The following is a 21701-nucleotide window of genomic DNA, read 5'->3' on the forward strand; positions in this document are numbered from 1 at the left end:
GATCCAAAACTACCACGCATCTAATCTTTGATTGAACATTCTGCAAACAAGTTTCATAACCAAACAATGCATGCACAGCTTAAATCACAAATGAAAATGTCAACATGGTGGGAAGTACTATGCACACCAACTGTGCAGAACACGCTTAGGCGAGTGTTCAAAATGTTCACTGTTCTGAAGTAATGGTCTGTTTTGTAAAGGAGAGCCTCAGTGAGAGTAATGTAGAAAGATGAGAAGCAAACTACTCAAGGAGAAAATAGAATTTTTGCAAGACAGGGGATTGTGTTTCTGATGTTTGAAGCATGGCCATAAGACCTATAAGAATTGGCTGCCAAGAAAAGCTGTGCTGACGAGTGTGTTCCTTGATGTATTCCACATGACAAAATGAGATGATGCGGATGATCAGATGGGTAATGGTCAGAGACAATCATCTGTATTTTGTATGCATAAAGTAAAACGTGCACATCCTTCCTTAAAAGGTGTTAATAACATCTGTGTTACCTACTTTTTCACTAGTGTTTTAGACAAAATATAATGTATCAACAATTATGCATAAAATGGGTGCAAAACCTGTTTACACAATGCACTAAACTATATTTAAAAACTATGCAGAAGGCATAGTGAGCCTCCCCTTAACAATTCAGCCGAGGCACCTGTATCAGGATTTTTTCAGACACAACACTGAGCTGTAGGTCACCCACATTTTGACAACACTCAGAGCCCAATACACAGTCGCTGTAGCTCCTCACACTGAAAGCAGGAAAATAGAATTGCAAAAGTACAAGTGCGTATAGTGTGGGTAAAATTCGAGCCATTATAGCACCAGTTTAGGCAGCTGGAATAATTAAAATTGAAGTGCATCTTTTTTTGTCAAATGGACAACTGAAAATTACAGCTGAAAAGCTTTCTGTGTGGATACGGCTTTACCCGCAATTGCAAGCTTATCGCAACAATGACATATGTCCTCTTCAGGTGCAACAGAGCTAAATTTGCCTGAAAAACCTGAAAGATGCTCACTGACTTATAAAATATAGAAAAAAAAGTAAAGAAATTAGAAAGTTCTTACATCAGCAGAACATTAATTCTACTGATCATTTTTAGACGCATATTAAACATTTTGATTATAAATAATAAAAATGATTTCTACATGTTTCTTCATGTGTATGGAACGTGCGCGCAAGTGTATACCGTCTTGTCTGCAGGTGGAACGAGGTGGATGTGGGTAAAGGAGAAGGGGATATTAATGTATGCTGCATTATTCATCGGTTCTCATCCATGTCCATGCTTTGTGCCCATTTCCCTGTGACATTTCAGAGGCTGAGGAAAAAAGCAACAAAACAATGTAATGGAGAGAAAGACCTTCAGCACAGTACAATAGAGCTGAAAGAAGCGTGACGGATGAAGCAAACGCCTCGATTACCACTCACAATTCCCTTTCTCACTACCTATCTGTGCAGCTTGGTGTGCAGATCACATGTGCAAGAGACTGGAAATGCAGTAGGGCTGCTATGTAATACAAGGTCCTCGTAATTATATGTGAGATATATTATGTTGGATGTGCTCTCTTTTATCTTCATGGGCTCCTCTTTCATCTGTCAAGTCTAATGAACAGATGTTGCTCAGCTGTTGGAGTCAACATGATGGACTGAGTTGCTGGCAGGCTTATCCTTCTGCTGTGAAAAAGTGAGAGAGGTCATCTGGACAGTGAACAGCATGCCAGGGTGTCTTGACTCTTCTGTGTATCTCATCTTTTTTTCCCCTCATCCCTGCCCTCGTTTCTAACATCCAAGAGCTTTCCATGCCCATGTCCCAACTACAGCACTCTACCACCTACTGTCCTGTCCATCTGAGCCCTTGTCAGCCATTCTGTTCGGCTGATCATTTACCTGTAATGTGCCCTTGTCCACAACTGGTGAAGTCAGCCTGTGAAAAGGTCAAACTATTCATAATAAGGTCAACAAGGCCTCTGACAGCCAAGAAAGGAAAGAAGGAGAGGAAGACTGGTAAGACTGATGTGATAGAATTATGGTTGCATTAAAAGTCACTGAATATTAAATATAAATTACTTTGAGCAACCGGATTCAATGAAGCCAAATCACATATTACTTGTGACAGTGGATAGCATTGAGTAGTTTTATAAGATGAACCCCAAGTGCTTCCCAGTCTCTTTACTTTACTTCCAGTAAGTAGAAATAGTGACACTGTAAAAAATGAATCTTCACATACATTTCTCCTACATTTATGGTGTATTCATTAAAATTAAGTAATACAAGCCAAAGTGAAATGAACAGAAACATTTAAAAGCATTTCTGTGGAAATAAATGAAAGAGATATTTTTTTTTAGAAAGGAAGACACTTGATTAAGCCAACAGGCAACCTGCCCAATCAAGTCTCATTTGTTTCCTGATATCCCTTTAACACTGCTATTTAAATAAAGAATAGACCACCCTCCACCCTGACTCCATCCTTTAAAACCTTAAAATAAGACATGATACAAACTCATCCAATGGTCCAGTCTTCACACACTTACTTTCCACTTTAAAATTTTCAGTTCTGAAAAAGATGCAGAAGAACTAAACAAACTGAGGCACAAAAGCAGAGTGACATGACTTAAATTCCATTACCTCTCTTAGAAGCCTTGGCCTTCCTGTGTTTACAGAAACACAATCTCCCACACAGGAAAAGTGAAAGGGAAGAGTGCAGTCTAGTACATTCAGCTGGAGGCAACATTTCAGATTTTCTTCCTCTGAAAAAATGTTCTTGAGCTAAAAAGGCCTCCAGCAAAGAGTGGGATAAAGACTGGCCTGGCTGTCCTGAGATGGAGAGACCTCCAAGCTGCTGTGGTTATGTTTCTGCTTGTTCCAATTTACAGTGTTGGTCCTCCTGTGCAAAACTGAGTTGTTCTGAATGTTGTCTGTACTGTAGCAACATTTAAAAACAACACAAAGTACTAATGTCAGGTCAGTGCTGCTGACTATTTCACAGATTCTCTGATCCCCTTGTAAACACGGGACATATTTCTCTAAAACTGTTGACAATAATTGAATTTCACAACCTCTATAATGTCCACCCTTTATTTTTGTGATGTCTTACCTAGGAGGTTTCTGAAATACATTGCTGGTGCTCACTTGGTATTATATGTAATATATCTTGGTACATGCCTTCTGACAGCCTGACACTGTAGGATGCCAGTCATTTGACAGAGGTGTAAACATTTGACCATGACACAGATTTCACACTGTACAGCTTCTGTTCTCTGAGCTTCTCTTGCTGGGGGAGAATGGTCAGTTCTCCTGCTCCCTTATAGTGCAGTGGGACAATGCAGACAGACCTGTAGGCTACACTCTTGATCTCAGAGTGAGGCCAGCAACGGTGACAAAATTAGCTCTTGCTACAGACCCTACATCTTTGAACTGCACAAAAAAATGTTAGGGATTTTCCCAGATCAGTCACAGATGTGGCACAGAGTATCTTGCAAAACTCTCTTTCTGTATTCATTCCTTGTCAGTCTCCAATGACACCCATGACAGATGTGTTACAGGATAAAGAGCCAGAAACGGATTGTAAGATAACAACCTAAGGCAACATCACAACAGAGGTCAGCAGTATGAAGCTTGCATCTCTTTTAACGTCAGTCCATATTTTTTTTTTTTTTTTAAATAGTATTCCTCTATGCACCTGGCATTGATTCAGGTGTGCAGAGATTTCTTTATGTATATACTTGTATTACAATACTACTCATATGGAGATGATATGTTAATAATTGACAGGATTTGAATTATAACGGTTTTATTGTTTTCAAACAAAGTTTACAAGAAAATATGAGCTGATGATTATAGAATTCTGGGCTGGGGGTAAAATTAGGTCCAAATCTAATCAATATGCAGTAAAAGAATCAAGGGTCACATCAGCTTACACCAGAGGTGAGAGACTTACATCAGTCAGGCGTTCCTTTCTCAGCTATTTTAAATACCTCTTTAAGAACCCATTTATTTATATTTGTGTGCCCGCTTGTCCTGCAAAAACATCTACTGAACTGTTTTAATGTTTAATGATTACTGGTGTAAAAGCTTGGCTCTAATGGCGAAATCAACTTAAACTGTGACTATGAGGTGACTAGGGCCCTGTACAGCATATCTGTTCAACATATCTGGCTACACATCATCAATCAGGTTAAACAACCACACGAAAGTGCTTATCAGCTCAATAGGTTAACCCAGGGTTGATCAATCTAGCTCTGACCATGTCTGCATGAAAGGTGTGGTGCTGGCAGCATATGACCAGTTACAAACATGAGTAAGTCTACTGTCAGCAGAGCAACTAACAAAGCAAGATAACTTCAATTAGAAAGAAATGAAAATGTTAAACATAAAATATAGAATGGAAGCAACAAATCAGCAATATTAAAAGTACTGTATGAATGTATGTGAGTCTAGTCACTAAGACTGGAAAAGCACTACTTTGTTAATAGAGTCTAAGCTATATGAAGTTAAGTAAACTTCAACTGATTTATCAATATCATATTCCTATCATTAAGATAGGGGGCAATCTTGCAGATTACAAATAGGTTTTGAATTAAATAATGTTTACGTGTGTAAGATACGTTGAGTTTTTAGTCTTTAAGCCACAGCTTCTGAGATTTTTGAAGGCCTGAGAGGACATAAAGTAAAGATTAAATACAAAACATTTTTCATGGTATAGTCTGCAAATTTGATCTAAGGACAACAGGTACAAGCAGATGGCCTGTTTTAGAGTCATACATTAAAACTTTTAAAACATTAACATTTTTCAATTTGCAGCCAAGAGGAAAATAAAATATAGAATAATAAACCCCTGCTTGAAACCCCTTCGACCCTCTTACTGCTCACAATCATGACGACTTCTTCCGTGGAACTGATTTGTCAGTAGTTGGTGATTTAATACCTGAAAATAATCTCCACCAGAACAGGTGAGGTCTGGAGCATAAGTTAACATGGTGAAGTACCCTGGTAAGTAGGGAACCACCTTTTAACAGTAAAAACCCAAGGGTTAAGCACAAAAGCTTCAGAAAACACAATAAACTTTCAACAACAAATGATGATTACTAAAATGATAATACTAACCATAATAGATCACTTAAAACAATAAGGTAATAAAGTATCAGAGCAATCAGAAATCTAAAGCCACAAAAAACTGTGACAGATTGTTACTTTTTAGAGCATCCAAAATGCATAACACAGGCAGAAGACAAAATGAACAAAGGGAAAGCCATTTTATTTAAGCTGATGCATAAAACCCCAAAAGCGAGCAAACAGAAATCCAAATCAGTCACAGGTGTACAGAGAGGGAAACAGAATGGGAGGCTTAACAGATGCTGTGACAAAGGGGAAGACAGGACTATTTATACTCACAGGATAATCAGGGAAGTGGAAACAGCTGAGGGAATAAAACATGGGTGTAGACAATGTTGACAATCTTCGGGGGGGAGTAAAGCTCAAAGAAAAACACCAGAGACAGCAAACTACCAAAGTAAAACAGGAACTAACTGCTACACTGTTACATAAATGGTAAATGGTCTGTATTTGTATAGCGCTTTACTTAGTCCCTATGGACCCCAAGGCGCTTTACACTACAATTAGTCATCCACCCATTCACACACACATTCACACACTGGTGATGGCAAGCTACATTGTAGCCACAGCTGCCCTGGGGCGCACTGACAGCACTACATAGACAAAACTGAATGACACACGGAGAAACATAACCAACGACCTGCACTGCAAGAACTCCAAGAATACAACCCAAAAAACATAAATAAACCCAGAAAAAACCCACATTCAAAAATTTACTAAGTCATGTGGACTAAATCTGGATTGCTATGTATTACACTTCAGTGTTGGCGAGTGAAATTCTGGTATTTCATTAATGATCCAGTTAGCACCATATTGTAGGTTTGTGTGTGACTGTAAATTTTTTTAATGCTTTTTTGCTAACCAAGCTTGCAACTATAGCTGATAACTCAGCACTCCATCATCTCATCCCAATATGTTTAAAAAAAAAACAAAAAAAAACAAAAACACAAATGTGGGCAACCAAAACACTCCTTGAAATAAGGGAGTCTCACCAATTTGTGCCATCACATGGACTACACCCATCGTTGATTTCTCCACAAAAATGCAAGTCAAAGTTAAAAGACAAATGACAACTTTTGGTTTATCAGGCCAACTGATAAGGCATTCAATTTCGTATGGACTTTCAGTGGCCTCTTCAGAAAGTCCAGGCAATGAGAGGTGAGCAAGGGGAGTCCAGGTTGTCCCTTATTCCCAATTCAATATGAAATGCAATTGCTTTGTCTCACTTTTTACTCCCAATCTGCTGCACTCAGCCACCTACTCATCTAATCTCATTCTTGAGTAAAGAGTTCCCCTGATATGGAGAGAGTGACAGATTGAAGAGAAACGAGACATAGTACAGAGTGGAGAATGAATTTTTTTAAAAAGTTGGCATGTATACAGTAAGATAAAAACACTGGAGACTAACAGCTCTATTTTGGATCTAGAATTTGTATACAATCTCTTTAGCCTTTAAAAAATCTTTAGCTTTACTTTGTTTTTCATCTTTGACTTTTAAAAAGTAATAGCAGTGGGTCTTTTTGCTGCAAAAAATGGAAGGATGGAAGGCTTTGATAATAATTGTTTTCTTATAAAAGTGACACCAACACCTGTAAAACATATTAGGATTTGCTTAAATGAGAGCAAATTAAACAAACAATTAACCATTCAATCCTGAGTATCTGAGTACCCATCTTTATATTTATAATACATACTAGCAGAGGTGTTGTCTGAGTAATATTCAGAAACATATAACTTACACATTCAATAATAATAATGGATTGCATTTATATAGTGCTTTTCGAGAACCTCAAAGCACTATACAATTCCATTATTCATTCACTCTCACATACTGGTGGAGGCAAGCTACAGTTGTAGCCACGGCTACCCTGGGGCGCACTGACAGAGGCGAGGCTGCCGGACACTGGCGCCACCGGTCCCTCTGACCACCACCAGTAGACGATGGGTGAAGTGTCTTGCCCAAGGACACAATGACCGAGACTGTCCAAGCTGGGGCTCGAACTGGCAACCTTCCGATTACAAGACAAACTGCCAACTCTTGAGCCACGATCGCCCCATAATAAAATTCAAGGATAAAGTTATATCCAATTATAAGTAATTAGAAATATTCAACATCATGATTTTGTAAGAGAACTTTCATCTTCAAATGCAAAGAAATGAGAGAGGGTATGCACAATTTACAAGGGTTATCATTGTTGGTAAATGAGGCAGTGGAAGATGTCTAATTCAGTTTGGCAATACTTCAGTCAAGGATGTCAAGTATACTCAAAAAGAGAGAAGAGAGGGAGAGAAAGAATGGCAGAGTGCTGCCATGGTTATATTTAGTGGTTCTCGAACAATGCACATCATTTATGAAAATATACATTTTCAAGGGACACAATGGCTCGCCTATAGTTGTGTAAATCACACAGACTTTAGATGTAGCCTCCATAGCCACTCTATAGCCACTTTGTTTGTAAAGCCTGAAATTTGGCTTTCACCAAATTTACATAGCACTTTATTTTTTAAGCCAAATGCCATAAAAGTTGGATGAAAAAGCAGACCTTGGGAATTGGCTTGCTAACACTTGTCAGCTATGTTTTCAAGGTGTGTCCATAATTTACTGGGATGCTAACATTTGCAAGTGAATAACATCTTTCAAACAAAATGAATAAAGAGGTGGAACAGCCAATTTACAGAGCATGTTTTATCAGAAATTAACACTCAGCAGGAGAAAGTACCACCATCATGTCTGCCATAGTCACATCTCTCTTAAATGATGCATAACTGTAAGTGTTACAAAATTTACAGTAGTGAGGAAATCCCTCCTGTGCAGTTGTCATAGAGCAGAAAATTATATATTATCATAAACTACAGAAGTCAAAGCTTGTTCTTGTACTAAGCTATGAGGCTGAATATTTATGGATTAGGGCGTCGGGGGGTTCCCCGGAGGCATCTTCCTTGGGGGGCTCAACCCGGGGTAGCGGTCACGTCCGGTTGAGGGCTCTGTTGGCTCTCAGGTGACTGTTTCCTCGCGGCTGCGTGCAGCGGGGCTAGGGGAGGGTCTGTGCTGACGGACGTGGGTTACTGACCTGGCAACCTGGCTGCCCCTGGGTGGGTCCGGGATGGGCGTGAGGTTCTGGGGGTGCTCCGTCTCTGGGCGGGGGCCCGGGCCGGGCCTCGGGGGCTCGGGTCCTGGTTGGTGTGTTGCCGGGGTTGTGGGCGGGTGGGTGCATGGGGGCCCGGCCCTGGAGCAGGGTGCCGCCGGTGCATCGAGCCGCCTGGGGGGCTCTTCAACTGGTGGGGGGGATGGTCACATCTGGCAGGAGCTTTCTTCTCTCAGGAACTCTCTGCAGGAGGGGGAGATACAGGAGAGGTGGAGGAAGATCTCAGCCTGGGCGTTTACCGTCTTATGTAGTCTGGAAGATGTGTGGTTGGTGGGGTGGGTGCAGTTTTCTCTGTGGTGGGGTTGGGTGGATTGTCCAGGGCTCTGTGGAGCCGGGGGGCGCTACTGCACTGGGCCCCGGTCTGATGGGCCTGGGCCCCCCTTCCCTGGCGGGTCGCGGAGGGTGGGAGTGCCTACTGGGGTCAGAGGGGGAGCTGGCCCCAGGGAGGGGTTACCTGCCCCTCCCTTCCTTCCCTCCCCATCTCCAGCTGCCTCCCTCTTCCCGCTCCTCCACAACCACCCACACATGCAGGGCCTTGGAGTGGGGGTATGTCACCAGGGTGCAGAGGAGGCTACCCCCCCCCCGTCCCCTTCTGGCTGCCTCTGCCTCAATTTTATCCCACAACTTAGACATTCACATTATTCACACTCTCATTACACATACATATAGGATCTTGGGGGTGGGCACAATCACGGAGTCCAAATCACCATCAGGGTGTATACCTCACCCCTGACGTCGTTGCCCACCTCTCAATTTTAAATACACTTAGTCATTGAGGGTTAGCAGGAGGGACTATGCGCTTACCTGCTGCTCCTTGGCAGGTAGCTCCATGCCCTCCTGGGTTTTAATTGCACCTTAGAACACATATGCATCAACACTACAATGAGCGGGTGGAGGGAGGTTTGGAGTCTTCTCCCACCCCCATTCTCTGCGGCCTGCTGGAGCGGGAGGGCTAGTAGGAGGAGTTGGCCGTCCGACTGCGGTCTGGGGTGTGGGGCCTCCCTGCTGCTGCGGAGTCGGGGCGGTCTGCCTCTCCCCACCGCAGGGAAAAGGGTAACACCACCTGGGTCTGGGTGCAATTCCCCCCTCCAGGGGCAAGGGTACCTAGACCCGGATTGTAGAGTACGCTTGGGGAGTGTGATTGTGTGTACAGCGTCTCTTTATGTCTGTCTCCACGTTGGTTGAGTGTGGAGTGAGTGCATATGAGAGCATGAGGGTGGGAATGGATGTTTGTGTCTGTGTGTGCCTGTATGTCTGTGTCTATATGTCAGGTTGGGTATCAGACGCCACCTCTCTGGGGACACCTCAGGCCCTCCAAGGTTTGGAGGCCTATCTCCACCCACCACCACTTCCCCTGCCGGTGGCGGACTCCCTCAGGTGTCGGTGTGTTGGTGGTTCTTTGTGTCTGGGGGTGGGCGTCCGGGTACACACCGGCTCACTCCTTGGCGGCCGCTTGTCGGGGCCTGGGGCCTGGGGATCGCTCGGGCCCCTTTGGAGGTGGGGTGCCCCCGGCCTCTCGGCCTGGGGCTCGGTCACTCAGGCGCAGCTGGGGGCCGGCGGAGCTCACGGGCGCGTCACTGCAACCCCCCCTGGCTTCTGCTCCGCGGCTGCTGAGTGAGCCCTCATCTGGGACTCTCCTCAGCTCTTACTGGAACAGTGGCGCGGCTGCCCCTCTGTTGGTCTTCCATGGTCTCTTGTGTTCTGGGGGCCTCTGGATGTCTGGAGTTTTGATCTCCTCCATACCCGCTTCACACCCTGGAGGACGGGGCTGAGGCCCCCCCACACTCCCTAGCAGATCATTACATGGAGAAACCTTTGGAATGCAAGCATGCTGATCCACACAGGTATGCACACATGGGTATTCACAGACGCGGACTAAAGCTTTCTTGGCTGCTGCCTCAAAGCACACTGTGCGCTGTCTATCTTGCGTGCTGCACAATATCGTTTATTACTTAGTAAATACTGATATCTATGACTAGCTAGTTTATTGTGATGGTGCTTTGTTTTCTCTATTATTATGTTGCTCTTTGTTGTTTGCTGTCTCCTCTGTTTGTTTGTTTGTTTGTTTGTTTGTTTGTTTTTTCTCCATACAGGTGACCCAGGAGTTTTTTTTTTTTTTTTTTTTTTTTGTCTCTCTTCCCCCCCCTTCTCACCGTCTCTTCTCCCCTTTGGTTTTCTTTCTTTCTCTCCCCCTCTCTCTCTCATTCATTCCCCCTGTCCTATTTATTAAAAAAAAAAAAAAAAAAAAATGACAAAGGATGAACTGAAGCTCTGCCATCACGTAATGTCGCATACTGCTGTTTCTGATGTCATTTAAAAAAAAAAAAAAAAAAAAAAAAAAAAAGAATATTTATGGATTAGCTGTGCAAAAAAGTCACTTTCTGCTCGAAAAGGCAAAGTAAAACATTCCGATTTGAATTAAGGAAGAATTTGAGAGGACTGCAGAACACCGACAATGCGAAACAATGGGACTTTTAATTAAATGACCTGAACAGATATAGCAAAATGTCTTTCTCTTGGAGACATGACGCAGTCATGAACAATTCGGGAATATGAATGTTTTGTTATTACCACAGTTAGTCAGAAAATTATAATAGATATTGAATTGTTCTGTCTCCCTTACATGTACACAGACACACTAATTCATGCATCTGTGGAATGCTCATTCTCACAAAAGTTGGATTAGTATTGTACTTTATTCCTGTGCAAGTTGATACTGAAAACAAAAACCTTTCCTTTAATCCTTACTTAACAACCAATGTCCTGTTTTAAACTGATGCTTTCATTTCCTCAGCAATTCTGAACCTGACAACATATTTATTTAATGCATGCAGGCCCTGAGTCTTGTGTGTGTGTTTCTTTATGCAAAGGATTTAAGATCAGTAAATTGGTTAAAAGACCTGTACCCTGAGTCATGAAAGCATTTATAATGCACCATAAAATAACTGATACGGAGATTTAAAAAAAATGTGTGTTTGTGATTTAACCGTCAAAAGAAAAAAGAAAAAAAGCACATGAATATAGTGATATAGTGTTTGCATCATTTTTATGACCAGGATCATGGGGAGATGAGAACTGAAGGAGAGAGAGTAGTGTGACACATACAGGAGAAAACAAAAGAGCTGGTACAGAAGTGAAGCAGAGGATATTATCAGATGGACTTAATAGAAAGACTTATCACAATATGTCACAGTTAGAATTTTTCACTGTTTAAAGGGAGCCATTGTAATATAACAGGTATAGTCATTTTAAAACAGAACCTTCACTGACCACATAAAATGTACCATATGAATGTGTAATTTGCATAAAGGCTCTCAATTTCTACTGTAAATGATGATGATAATAATATAGTTAAATGGCTCCTTTTATTTCTTTGAAATGTATACTGTGACAAAAATCATCTGACCAGAAGCTTTTGCCACTGCACACTAATGTATATCTTCATTTTTCTTTGGAATAATGGTGCACTTATTGGGTGAAAGATGCAAATATTTCTTTTTTGGGCTACAATCTACTACACAGTTACTTGTACTGTATGCATTCATGTATTTGCCCTGTGTTGCATTGGGACAAGTGTGTTATCCTACATTCCATTTGAAGGGGAAAGTCAGAAATCCCAACCCCAACTTCACAATTTAAGATGTCAGCTGCGAGTGTAAACCGTAGAAAAACTCTAGATTTTGTTATCTGTGCTCCCTTAATAAACCATAAACAGCAAACTGACCAGATCAGAGTACTTGTCAATGTGCTTCAGAGGTGTGTTTAAAACCAAAAAACAGGTGTTGCATTTAGATATTACAAGTGTGAATGACAGAAATCTTGTTATTCCCACTAATACTGGAACATGGTCAACTTGAGTATGGTGTCACTACATCTGAGATCTGAGGGAAACGGAGCTCAAAATAAGGGAATTTGAAACAATACATCCACATCAGCAAACTAGACAATATCACTGCACACTAAAGTCTGCCTCATATTGTGTTTGTTGGCATTCCACACTTACACCAATATGCATAAACATAGCCATACCAAAGCTAAAATCAGACCTCTGTCTTTTTCCTATTCTCCTCCTCTGTTTGCCTGTAGATCATAACCATTTGCTGCTTAATGTCATTAACTACCTAATGCTTCATTATCAGTTCATTCCTTAGTAACAAGTCATGTTCTGTGTACCATATCATAGTCTAATAAGTAAGCGACATGTTTAATCATTACAACTAATGTATCTCACTAGTGGTTGGTCATAAGAATGCAGCCTTCACAAGAATAGTTTTATGGAAAAAGCATACTGAGCAACCCTAAACAAACTGTCAACAAAAAAAACAAAACAAATTGCTGCCTAATTTAAGAAGAGAAAAGAACAGTGCAACTAAAATGAGAGCCTTAACTCAGCTGAGCACAATAAAGTTGGTTAAAAGCTGAACCAGCACCCTGCAATATGATGAATATATGCCTAATATATCAAAGTAAAAATAGTTCTTTGTACAGCAAATTGCACTGTACAATAATGTGCAATACAACATCTGTGGTCAGTGGTCTTGGACATCTAATATAATAGGCTTCAAAGAGCAAATAAGAAATGTGTCTTTACAGACCATTCTCTTCACACATGCTGCCCAAGTTTGAGCAGTGCTCTGGAAGGTCACTCCCCTGATAAGGATTTCACGCCTGCTAATTTGGGATGACAGCCCATGTCATCGAGAATGTTTTTTCTAGGACCCGATTATCATCAGAGCTGCCCATGCAAATGACAGGGAGACCTTAAGGGATATCATTTTCTATTAAAATATGTAAGAGTCTAATTACGGATAAATGTCACATTAGCTGTGTGAGATATAGAGACCTGGAGTGAATAAATGGTCTAGGAAATGGGTAGAATGGGGAAAGTGTGCTCATAGAGTGACGTGTCTAAAAGGAAGGGACACTCAGTGGATCTAATAGCAGTGTCCAACATCATTAGCACACATCGCTTTGGTGTTTGTATTGATAATGTGAGAATGTTAATACTGAGTAACATGACCAGGTGTAAGAGAGAAATTAGAAAATGATTTGATTGTGAAATAAACTGTAATATTATTTTTTTTAAATTTTTGCTCACTGATAAATAAGCAAGTTTAATATTTTCAATATGCTGGCTATCTCTCTACTTTTAGGATTTGAGTGAAAATCAGCTCATGCTATTAGTCATATTTATGCAAAAAAAAAAGAAAATGCTTGTAACTGTATTCATCTAAAATTTTTCCATTCAGACAATTACAAACATGGAAAGACACAAAACTTTAGACCTGTTCTAATATAGTTCCCAGGACTGCACTCTTTTATACTGACATGTCTGATGTGCTTCTAATGCTCCGTTTAACATTAACACCTTGTTGGACTTTATCTTCTACATCTGCTCCAGTCACTGGAACATCTTTATTGTGATGTGGTCCTTTTTCCTGATGTTGATCACAAATGAAGGCTTCTGCTCCTTGTGAACCACCACTTTGTCTGGTTGGTTGGTCAGCAACTGTTTATCTGTCCCACAGAAACTCAGCTCTGTTTGTTGCTTTCAACCACCTTTGATGGTGTTGTGGCGGACCACCAGGTGGCTCCACTCACACCCAAGTTGAAGGGAAGTGCTGGGGTGGAGATTTTGGCACTTACTATATGTGAAGTTCTGAGAGTCAGTTAATAAAGTTGGAGTGAGACACTGAGACCTCTCCTGTCGTTATTACATACCTCCACATTGGTGACTCCGACGTAAGTTGAACACGCAACCTTCTGATCCACCTGGTGGTCCGCCACTTCTAGTCCATATGTGGTACAGATGTTCCTTTATAGTATTCCAGCCACTTGGTTGTGGATCTTACATCTGGGGGTACACTAGGACTTTTTTGTGGGCACCTTTGCACAGTCTACAGTTTAGGTCCTGTCGGTTGTGGTAGACTCCAACCATTATGAATCCTGGTTATCCATGATACTTCCTCTTCCTGTTCCCCATCAGTGTCTCTCTTCAGCTGCCTGAGGCCTTCTTAGCAGCTCATTTTTGGGAAGCCATTGTCCTGATGTATTTGCAGATGCTCCAGTTTTCATCCATGTTTGTGGCTCTGGCACAATCTTACTAGTTCTTGCCCTCCCTCTTTCTAGTGTTCAGAGCTGGGTATCTGATGATCAGTATGGCATCTGAATTGACAGCTTGGATCTTATCCCTACTGTTCAGATCTCTTCTCAGCACTTGTCTTACGTTCTGAAGGTCTTATGACTGACCTTTGTGCATCTTAATGGTATAATCTGTTTATCTGTGCAGTTGCCTTTGCATTGTCTGCCATAGTCTCAGTGAGTTTCTGATGAATGTTATTGGTGGTCAGGTTGGTTTGCCATGTCTTAGAGTTCAGGTGTACTGCTTTATCAATCGGGAGTTAGTGTTTTGGCCCTCAGGTGTTATTTCCAGTGCTTTCTAAGCTGTGCTCGTGTATCGTGCCTTCTCGGGTTGGTTGTTACAATGGCAGGAATTTTCATGTTGTGGTGAGCTAGATACGGCCTATGTTGTATTACCTTTGGGGAGATCCTTTATGATCAGGACAATTCTGTACTGTGTTAGTCTGTTTGTATGTAACTGCTGTTAGCAGTGTCCTTATTTGTGCCCAGTGCAATAACTTGAATAGAAGGCAGTTACTATTGAAGCTGGAGACTGAAAAGCCACAGTACGATGGAAATAATAGTGAGCAGTATGGAAATAGTGAATCAAGCCTGGTAGAAGCAATCAGTGGAACTGAATTAAATTACGCCCAGCCAAATACAGTGACAGATACATCTACTAAGCTGAAGCTGAAGATTATGGCTAAACCCAAGGTAGCCACCCAACCAAGAGTTTGAGTCTCAAGTTCACTGACAATGTCCCATCAGAGGAGATGCTTGAAACTATAAAAACTACCCTCTGTGCCATTTCCACTGCCAGTATCACTGAAACTTCATATACAGTGCCACAGTAATCCTAATTATCTATACATTATTGTTAGTTTGATCATTCTTGCTTTGTGCTGGTGTAGTATGCGCAGGGAATACCACAACCAGTAGCACCTGGTACCTTGATTCTATGTCAATGAAAGTCTTTGTATTTGTAATTTTGTGCAGTAAGTTTTTTAAGACGCTGAAAAGTATAGCATCTTCAGTCTTTTTATACATATTCCAGGCACTTTGAATTTTCGCCACTGTCTGGTTCTATGATCCAGTAATGAAGAAAAATGCTTCTCTGGTTAAGGTTCCTTTCTTACCTCAAATTAGGCCTTTCAGACAGCACTTATTTCCAATTTGGTACAATGTCTTCAAATGTTAAGTTAGAGTAGAGGTGATTAAGTTGCTGTCTGGTCTCAAATTGACATATCAAAATGTACTCTTAATACTGGGTTGAAAAACGAGTAAGGGGGAACAAAACAAAACACTACAGGTAAGTTGTTAACCGCAATCTGCAAGAATTCACAAATGAACAGCTGACTGCCATACGTATTTCACGTGTTGATTTTTTTTTGATTTGCTGCCTTATATTTACTGTCTCAACTACAAGGATGAGCCGTGCAGTTATTCTTCAATCCATTTAACAGTCAACAGGATAGCAGGAAAAGTAAGTAATAACAGTAAAGGTCCCATTCAGATTGTTGCATCACATAAAGTAAATTAGCCTAGTGTTTTTATTGCAGCCACTGAAGGTGAGGCACAGATGACCAGATGTAATCCTTGGAATCTAAGGAAGTAGAATGAATAAGAATATTTAATATATTATATTCTTGAATGAAAATGCTATTGTGTTATGTAAATAAAATGTGAGATCTGTGAGTCGTGAGGTGTTTTTTTTTTAATCTTCTGAGTGGGACATAGCAGAAAAACTTTAAGAACCAAGTGCTTAGGGTTTTGTTGACAGAAGATATGTTTGATTCATCACTGATTTATTACTGATGGCTGGATTCTACTGGGACACTTACCAGAACTGGCCTTTATTGTTATTTTTTTTCCTCTGCTGTAGACAAAGCAAGACAACGAATGTGTCTGTGCTTCAAATATCTACACCTATCTAAATGCATTATAAAATGTGATGAGGGCTTTAATCCAGTTAAAGACTAAACTAACACCACCAAAATATTGGTTATCACTTGTAGTAGTTGGTGAGATTTAAATTAGGTACATAAAAGTTATTTTTTCAATGCCTATATTGTTTAATTCTCTAGTTATATTATGTACTAAGCTACACATTTTTTTTGGTATTTACACTGAATACAATGTCTGCCAAATATGAAAGCGTAAAATGCCTTTCTGCTATGCCAGTCACTTATTTCCCATCCTCTAATTTGTCATTATATGTGATCACCCTCTGTATGAAATTCTGTCTAGATTTTATATGGAAATATTTAATGAACAAGCTCATTAAAATGGGGTTATTTTCAGAAATATCCCTATTGGCCTTCACATTCCAGATTGAAACCTCTGTTCAATTAGCATGCAGCCCCAAAGAGACAGACAGCTTTTAAGGCCATATCTGAAGACACATCATTAAAAAGTAATGAGAGGCTATCCAATGGAACTCCATTATTATACATTCAGTATCCCAGTAATGATGAATGCATTTGAGTATCTTTCACCATAACTTTATGTTGATTTTAGTGACATGCATCTGCAAAGTTTGTAAAATATACAAAATGCATTTTTTGTATGTATGTTTATCTAACAAGTTGGTGGTCTTGAATGAGAATGCGCTGCTCATATCAGGCCAGAATGTGTATGCAGTCCTTTTATATTTATCACTCTATACAACTAACTAGAAGCCATATCTTCAACAGAAGTAATGTTATGTCAGAGTGGTCACTGTGAAGGAATAAGAATTTTGTGCTCTGCAAATTTGTGGACTTACTTGAGACCTCTAATTTGAACAGAATTAGTCTGAGTCTAGTTTCATTAGCAAAATTAAATATAAAGTAATTTAAGAACAGTTATAAAACAGCTGACTGTTTTGAATCAACTCTAGTGAAAATTCCCACAAGAATTGAATTTTTGACCTTATAACAATCATACAATTCCTCCCCAACAGAATCATCAGCATTGACACAGACATACAGACCTTCTTATAGCAGCTGATTCTGGTCTCCTCTCCATCCTTATCCTTCTTGATCTGAGTGCAGCTTTTGACACCATCTCTCATCCCATTCTCCTTAGCAGATTAGCTTCTATTGGTCTCTCTCACACTCCACTAGCCTGGTTTAAATCATACCTATCTGACTGCACTCAGTTCATTCAATTAAAATCCTTCACTTCTCAGCTTTCTCCTTTATCCACTGGGGTGCCCCAGGGATCTGTCCTCGGGCCCCTTCTTTTCATCATCTACCTTCTTCCACTCAGACATATTTTTTGTAAATATAATATTCAGTTCCACTGCTACGCCGATGACACCCAGCTCTATCTCTCTACCAAACCTGACTCTACTCTTCCTCCACCCTCCCTCATCCTCTGTCTAGCTGAACTTAATTCTTGGTTCTCCTCCAACTTTCTTAAACTCAACAGCAATAAATCGGAACTTCTTCTGGTTGGCACTAAACGACTGCTATCCAGAATTAACAATTTCTCTCTCACCATCAATAACTCGCTGGTCCCTATCTCTCCCTCTGTGAAAAGCTTGGGTGTCATTCTCGATAGCACATTATCCTTTAACTCACATATCAATAATATTACACGTGCAGCATATTTCCAACTCCGTAACATTAATCGCCTCCGCCCCTTCCTCACACCTCACGCCACTGCCATTCTCATCCATAATCTTGTTATCTCTAGAATTGACTACTGCAACTCATTATTATTTGGCCTTACACAAAAATCTATCAACAAGCTCCAACGTGTCCAGAACTCTGCTGCCCGTATTATTACTAGGACTTCTTCTACCCACCACATCTCCCCAATCCTGAAGCAACTTCACTGGCTCCCGGTCAAATTTCACATCCATTTTAAAATAATTCTGTATACATTCAAGGCTATTCATTCTCTCTCTCCACCGTACCTCTCTGACTTATTACAGATGAAGCTCCCATCCCGCTGCCTCAGATCTTCATCTTCTCTTTCTCTCTCTGTTCCCTCTGCTCGTCTGATCACAATGGGAGGGAGGGCCTTTAGCTGCTCTGCCCCTCGACTTTGGAATTCCCTACCCCCGGACCTCAGAAATATTAGTTCATTCTCTCTTTTTAAGTCCACCCTCAAAACTCATCTGTTTAAAATTGCCTATTCTTAAATTTCTGTATGTTTTAACTTTTATCTTCTATTTTTATCATTGTGTATATTTCCAGTTTTTATCTGTTGTACAGTGTCCTTGGGTGCTTTGAAAGGCGCTATTTAAATAAAATGTATTATTATTATTATTATTATTAATAAAGAATTGCCCAAATCCTGCAACAGGCTCCACTGACATTGCTAGTCTGGGCACTGAGACCTTTTCAACAAGGCCAAATGTTAGTCGGTCGTAGTTAATACAACATGGATTGTCATGCAAATTGGTAACGTTTGGAATCCGATGTAAATGATAATGTAGTAATTTTCACTTTGGGATTTCTTATGTTATGTTTAAAAAGATATGTATTCTGTAATATGAAATGTAAAAAAATGATAAAGACAATTAGTGTTATTTACTTTGCAATTAATTCACCAACTAACCAAATTTACACTGCTTAAAAAATAAGCAAATAGAAAAAACTGAATGCTAAAATAATGCTTAAATCATTCAAGTTAAATCTTTCCTGACATACTTGTGTTACAACCTCTCTAGGGGCCACGTCATAACATGAATGAAGCACCCCACCCCCCACCCACCAGGACCCAAGCTGCCACAAAAAAACAAATCACTGTTTCATTTGCGTGATGAGAAGGAAACAACAAAACAGGAATATGTTGTTTGCACAAAACAAACACATGCGATAAATGGTCGTAACACTAGTCATGTAATTGTATGTAATTGTTAAGAACAACAGTTACTGGCAACCAAAATCAACAGTCAGTCAGAATTGCACCAAAGGCTTCCCTTTAATATTTCTTAATAGCATATTTGCAATTATTCTTTTCAGTGCTCATTTTTCATACCTTTTTAAACAGTTATTACCTGTTACTACAATGTACATAACAAAGTCACAATAAAATAAGTCATATTTAGAATCTCTGCAATCATTCCCTGTATGCCTATATGTTGTCAGAACAAATGATCGCAGTAAGAAACATTTTAAATGCTGTATAAAAGCATTATTATCACCTCGACTTTCAGATCAGTCTGTTAACCTTGAAGGAGGTCAGAGGGCAATTGTAACATGATATTTTAAATCTTTATATGTTATTTGGTAACAAATACCACACTTTCAAGTTTGGGTTTTTTTGACAACTAAAATCATTAAGTTGACTTTTAAGACCTTGGACAAAAGGTTAAAAGTTTTCAAGCTATCATGTTTACATATAAAGTGCATCTGAAACTATTCAGTTGTTGTACATTGTTCAGCCTTATTACAATATATTGCTTGAAAATTACTGCATAGACAAATCGATATAATCTATATGACATTATAGAGTACTTGTGCCTCAAAATATCTGAAAAAAATGGCTTGAGGACAGCAGCCCCAGAAAGACAGGAAAGATAGAATATTACAAATGATTAATTCAAGTAAAAAATAGCCTAATACAAAGATATAACAATTCATGTGCCAAACAGGGTACACACAACATAGTCTCTATCAGCTGGAAAATCTCCCGAACTTGGAAGGACAACAGGGGTCGGGATTTGGCCATCAAGGGTACAAGCTGTCAGTGTCCTCCCTTATCCTGTCCCCTGGTTCCCTTCACTATATCCCAGAGTTAGACATCAAGGCCATTATGATCTGATATCTGTCCTGTTTATCTAGTTCAGAAAGCACAATCTTTTTTCTGTCTCTGTCTCAGCTGTTGAAAAAGTAGACCATTTCCTTAGAAATGCATAAAAATACATAACTTTTAGTTGGATTTACCCAATTTAATAAAATGAGTGCAATGACAGATAATAACAGAATTTGTCTTTGCTGAATTCACTGAATATTCAACAATTATCTCATAGAAATGTAAATATGTGACAAAGATAATATCTCACCATGTCAGAGAGGACACAGAAAAGTCACACCTGGACTGAAAAGAAAGGGAGAAAAAAGCAGTCTGCCTCTTCTCAGCATTAAGCAGCCATGTTAACGTACAGATCAAAGGAGGGGGATAATTTAGTTGAAATCCATTATTATTTAGTTTGATTTACATTCAGTGACATGAAAATGAATAGGCCTGACATCCAAGAGGAAAATGTGCATCTGAAAGCTATTTACATGTGTGGACATGCCAAGATTATAGCTGCCTGGAGGGCAGGATGAAATATTTCTATTATTCTTTTTTAATTCAAAATACAGATTACACTTTTAGTGTATAACCTTCTGAAATAATTTGGAATTTGCTTCCAAAGTCCTTTTGACCACTGCGTATGACTGATTCATGGTACAGTGCCAGCAGTGAAGCTGTAATGAAGCATTTCCTCTTGGTTGGTAATTAATACGCTTTAAATGGATAAAGCTTTGATGACTTATATCCAGGAAGTGGTGCCAGCTCTATCAGGCACACACATTGTCCTCGCAGTCCTCGATTGCTCAAAACCATTTCTCATCTGCTTTTCAGTAGCTGCTAGATCAACAATTCTACACAGTAAGGGTGTTACTGCAACAGAGGAAACATGTAGCATTCCGTCCAGAGCCAAAAACAAAGCAGTAACACAGGTAGATGCTTAATATGAGCAATACAGTGGTGATCAGCTAAAACTAAAATGGTGAAAAATAGAAAGCAGTTGTAATTTAATAATTCAATACTTGGAACCAATATGATGATGAAAAATTACAAAGAATGCCACAGTCAAGGTTTCGGTGTAACAAAAGTAAATTAATGTCTGTTTGATTTCTTGTTTTTTCTATAATATGCAAAAAGTCCTCACAAAATTTACAAACAGAATTACACATTTATCTTTTGGGCACTTCAGACTTATAATAATTTGTCAAATGAGATTAAACCATACAAGTACTTCCCAGTACCGTTACAGCAAACTTTTACAATGATATAAACATTAGTATCTTTCAAGGGAAACTTGTTTCATTTCACAGGAATAATCCAGCTGAGGATTTCTGCAACCTGACCTTGCCAGTGCGTCCCTCAAATGCAGTGTTACTCTGTTGCATCCGTTGACATCTGTGTGCCAGGGGTGTAAAAACAAAGCAGCATGAATCTTTGTAGTCTAAGGTCATCAGTTAATCCTGCTTTACACTTGCTGCAGGTCTTTGTTCTGGAAAAAGGCCTCTATAGTTTGTGTTGTTTCACAATGAATAAACAAGCAGTCTACTTATAATCTTGATGGTTACGATACCACTTCATACTGGTATGTACTGCT

The sequence above is a fragment of the Aulonocara stuartgranti genome (genome assembly GCF_965226115.1).
Source record: "Aulonocara stuartgranti genome assembly, chromosome: 7".
In the NCBI taxonomy this organism is placed as follows: Eukaryota; Metazoa; Chordata; class Actinopteri; order Cichliformes; family Cichlidae; genus Aulonocara; species Aulonocara stuartgranti.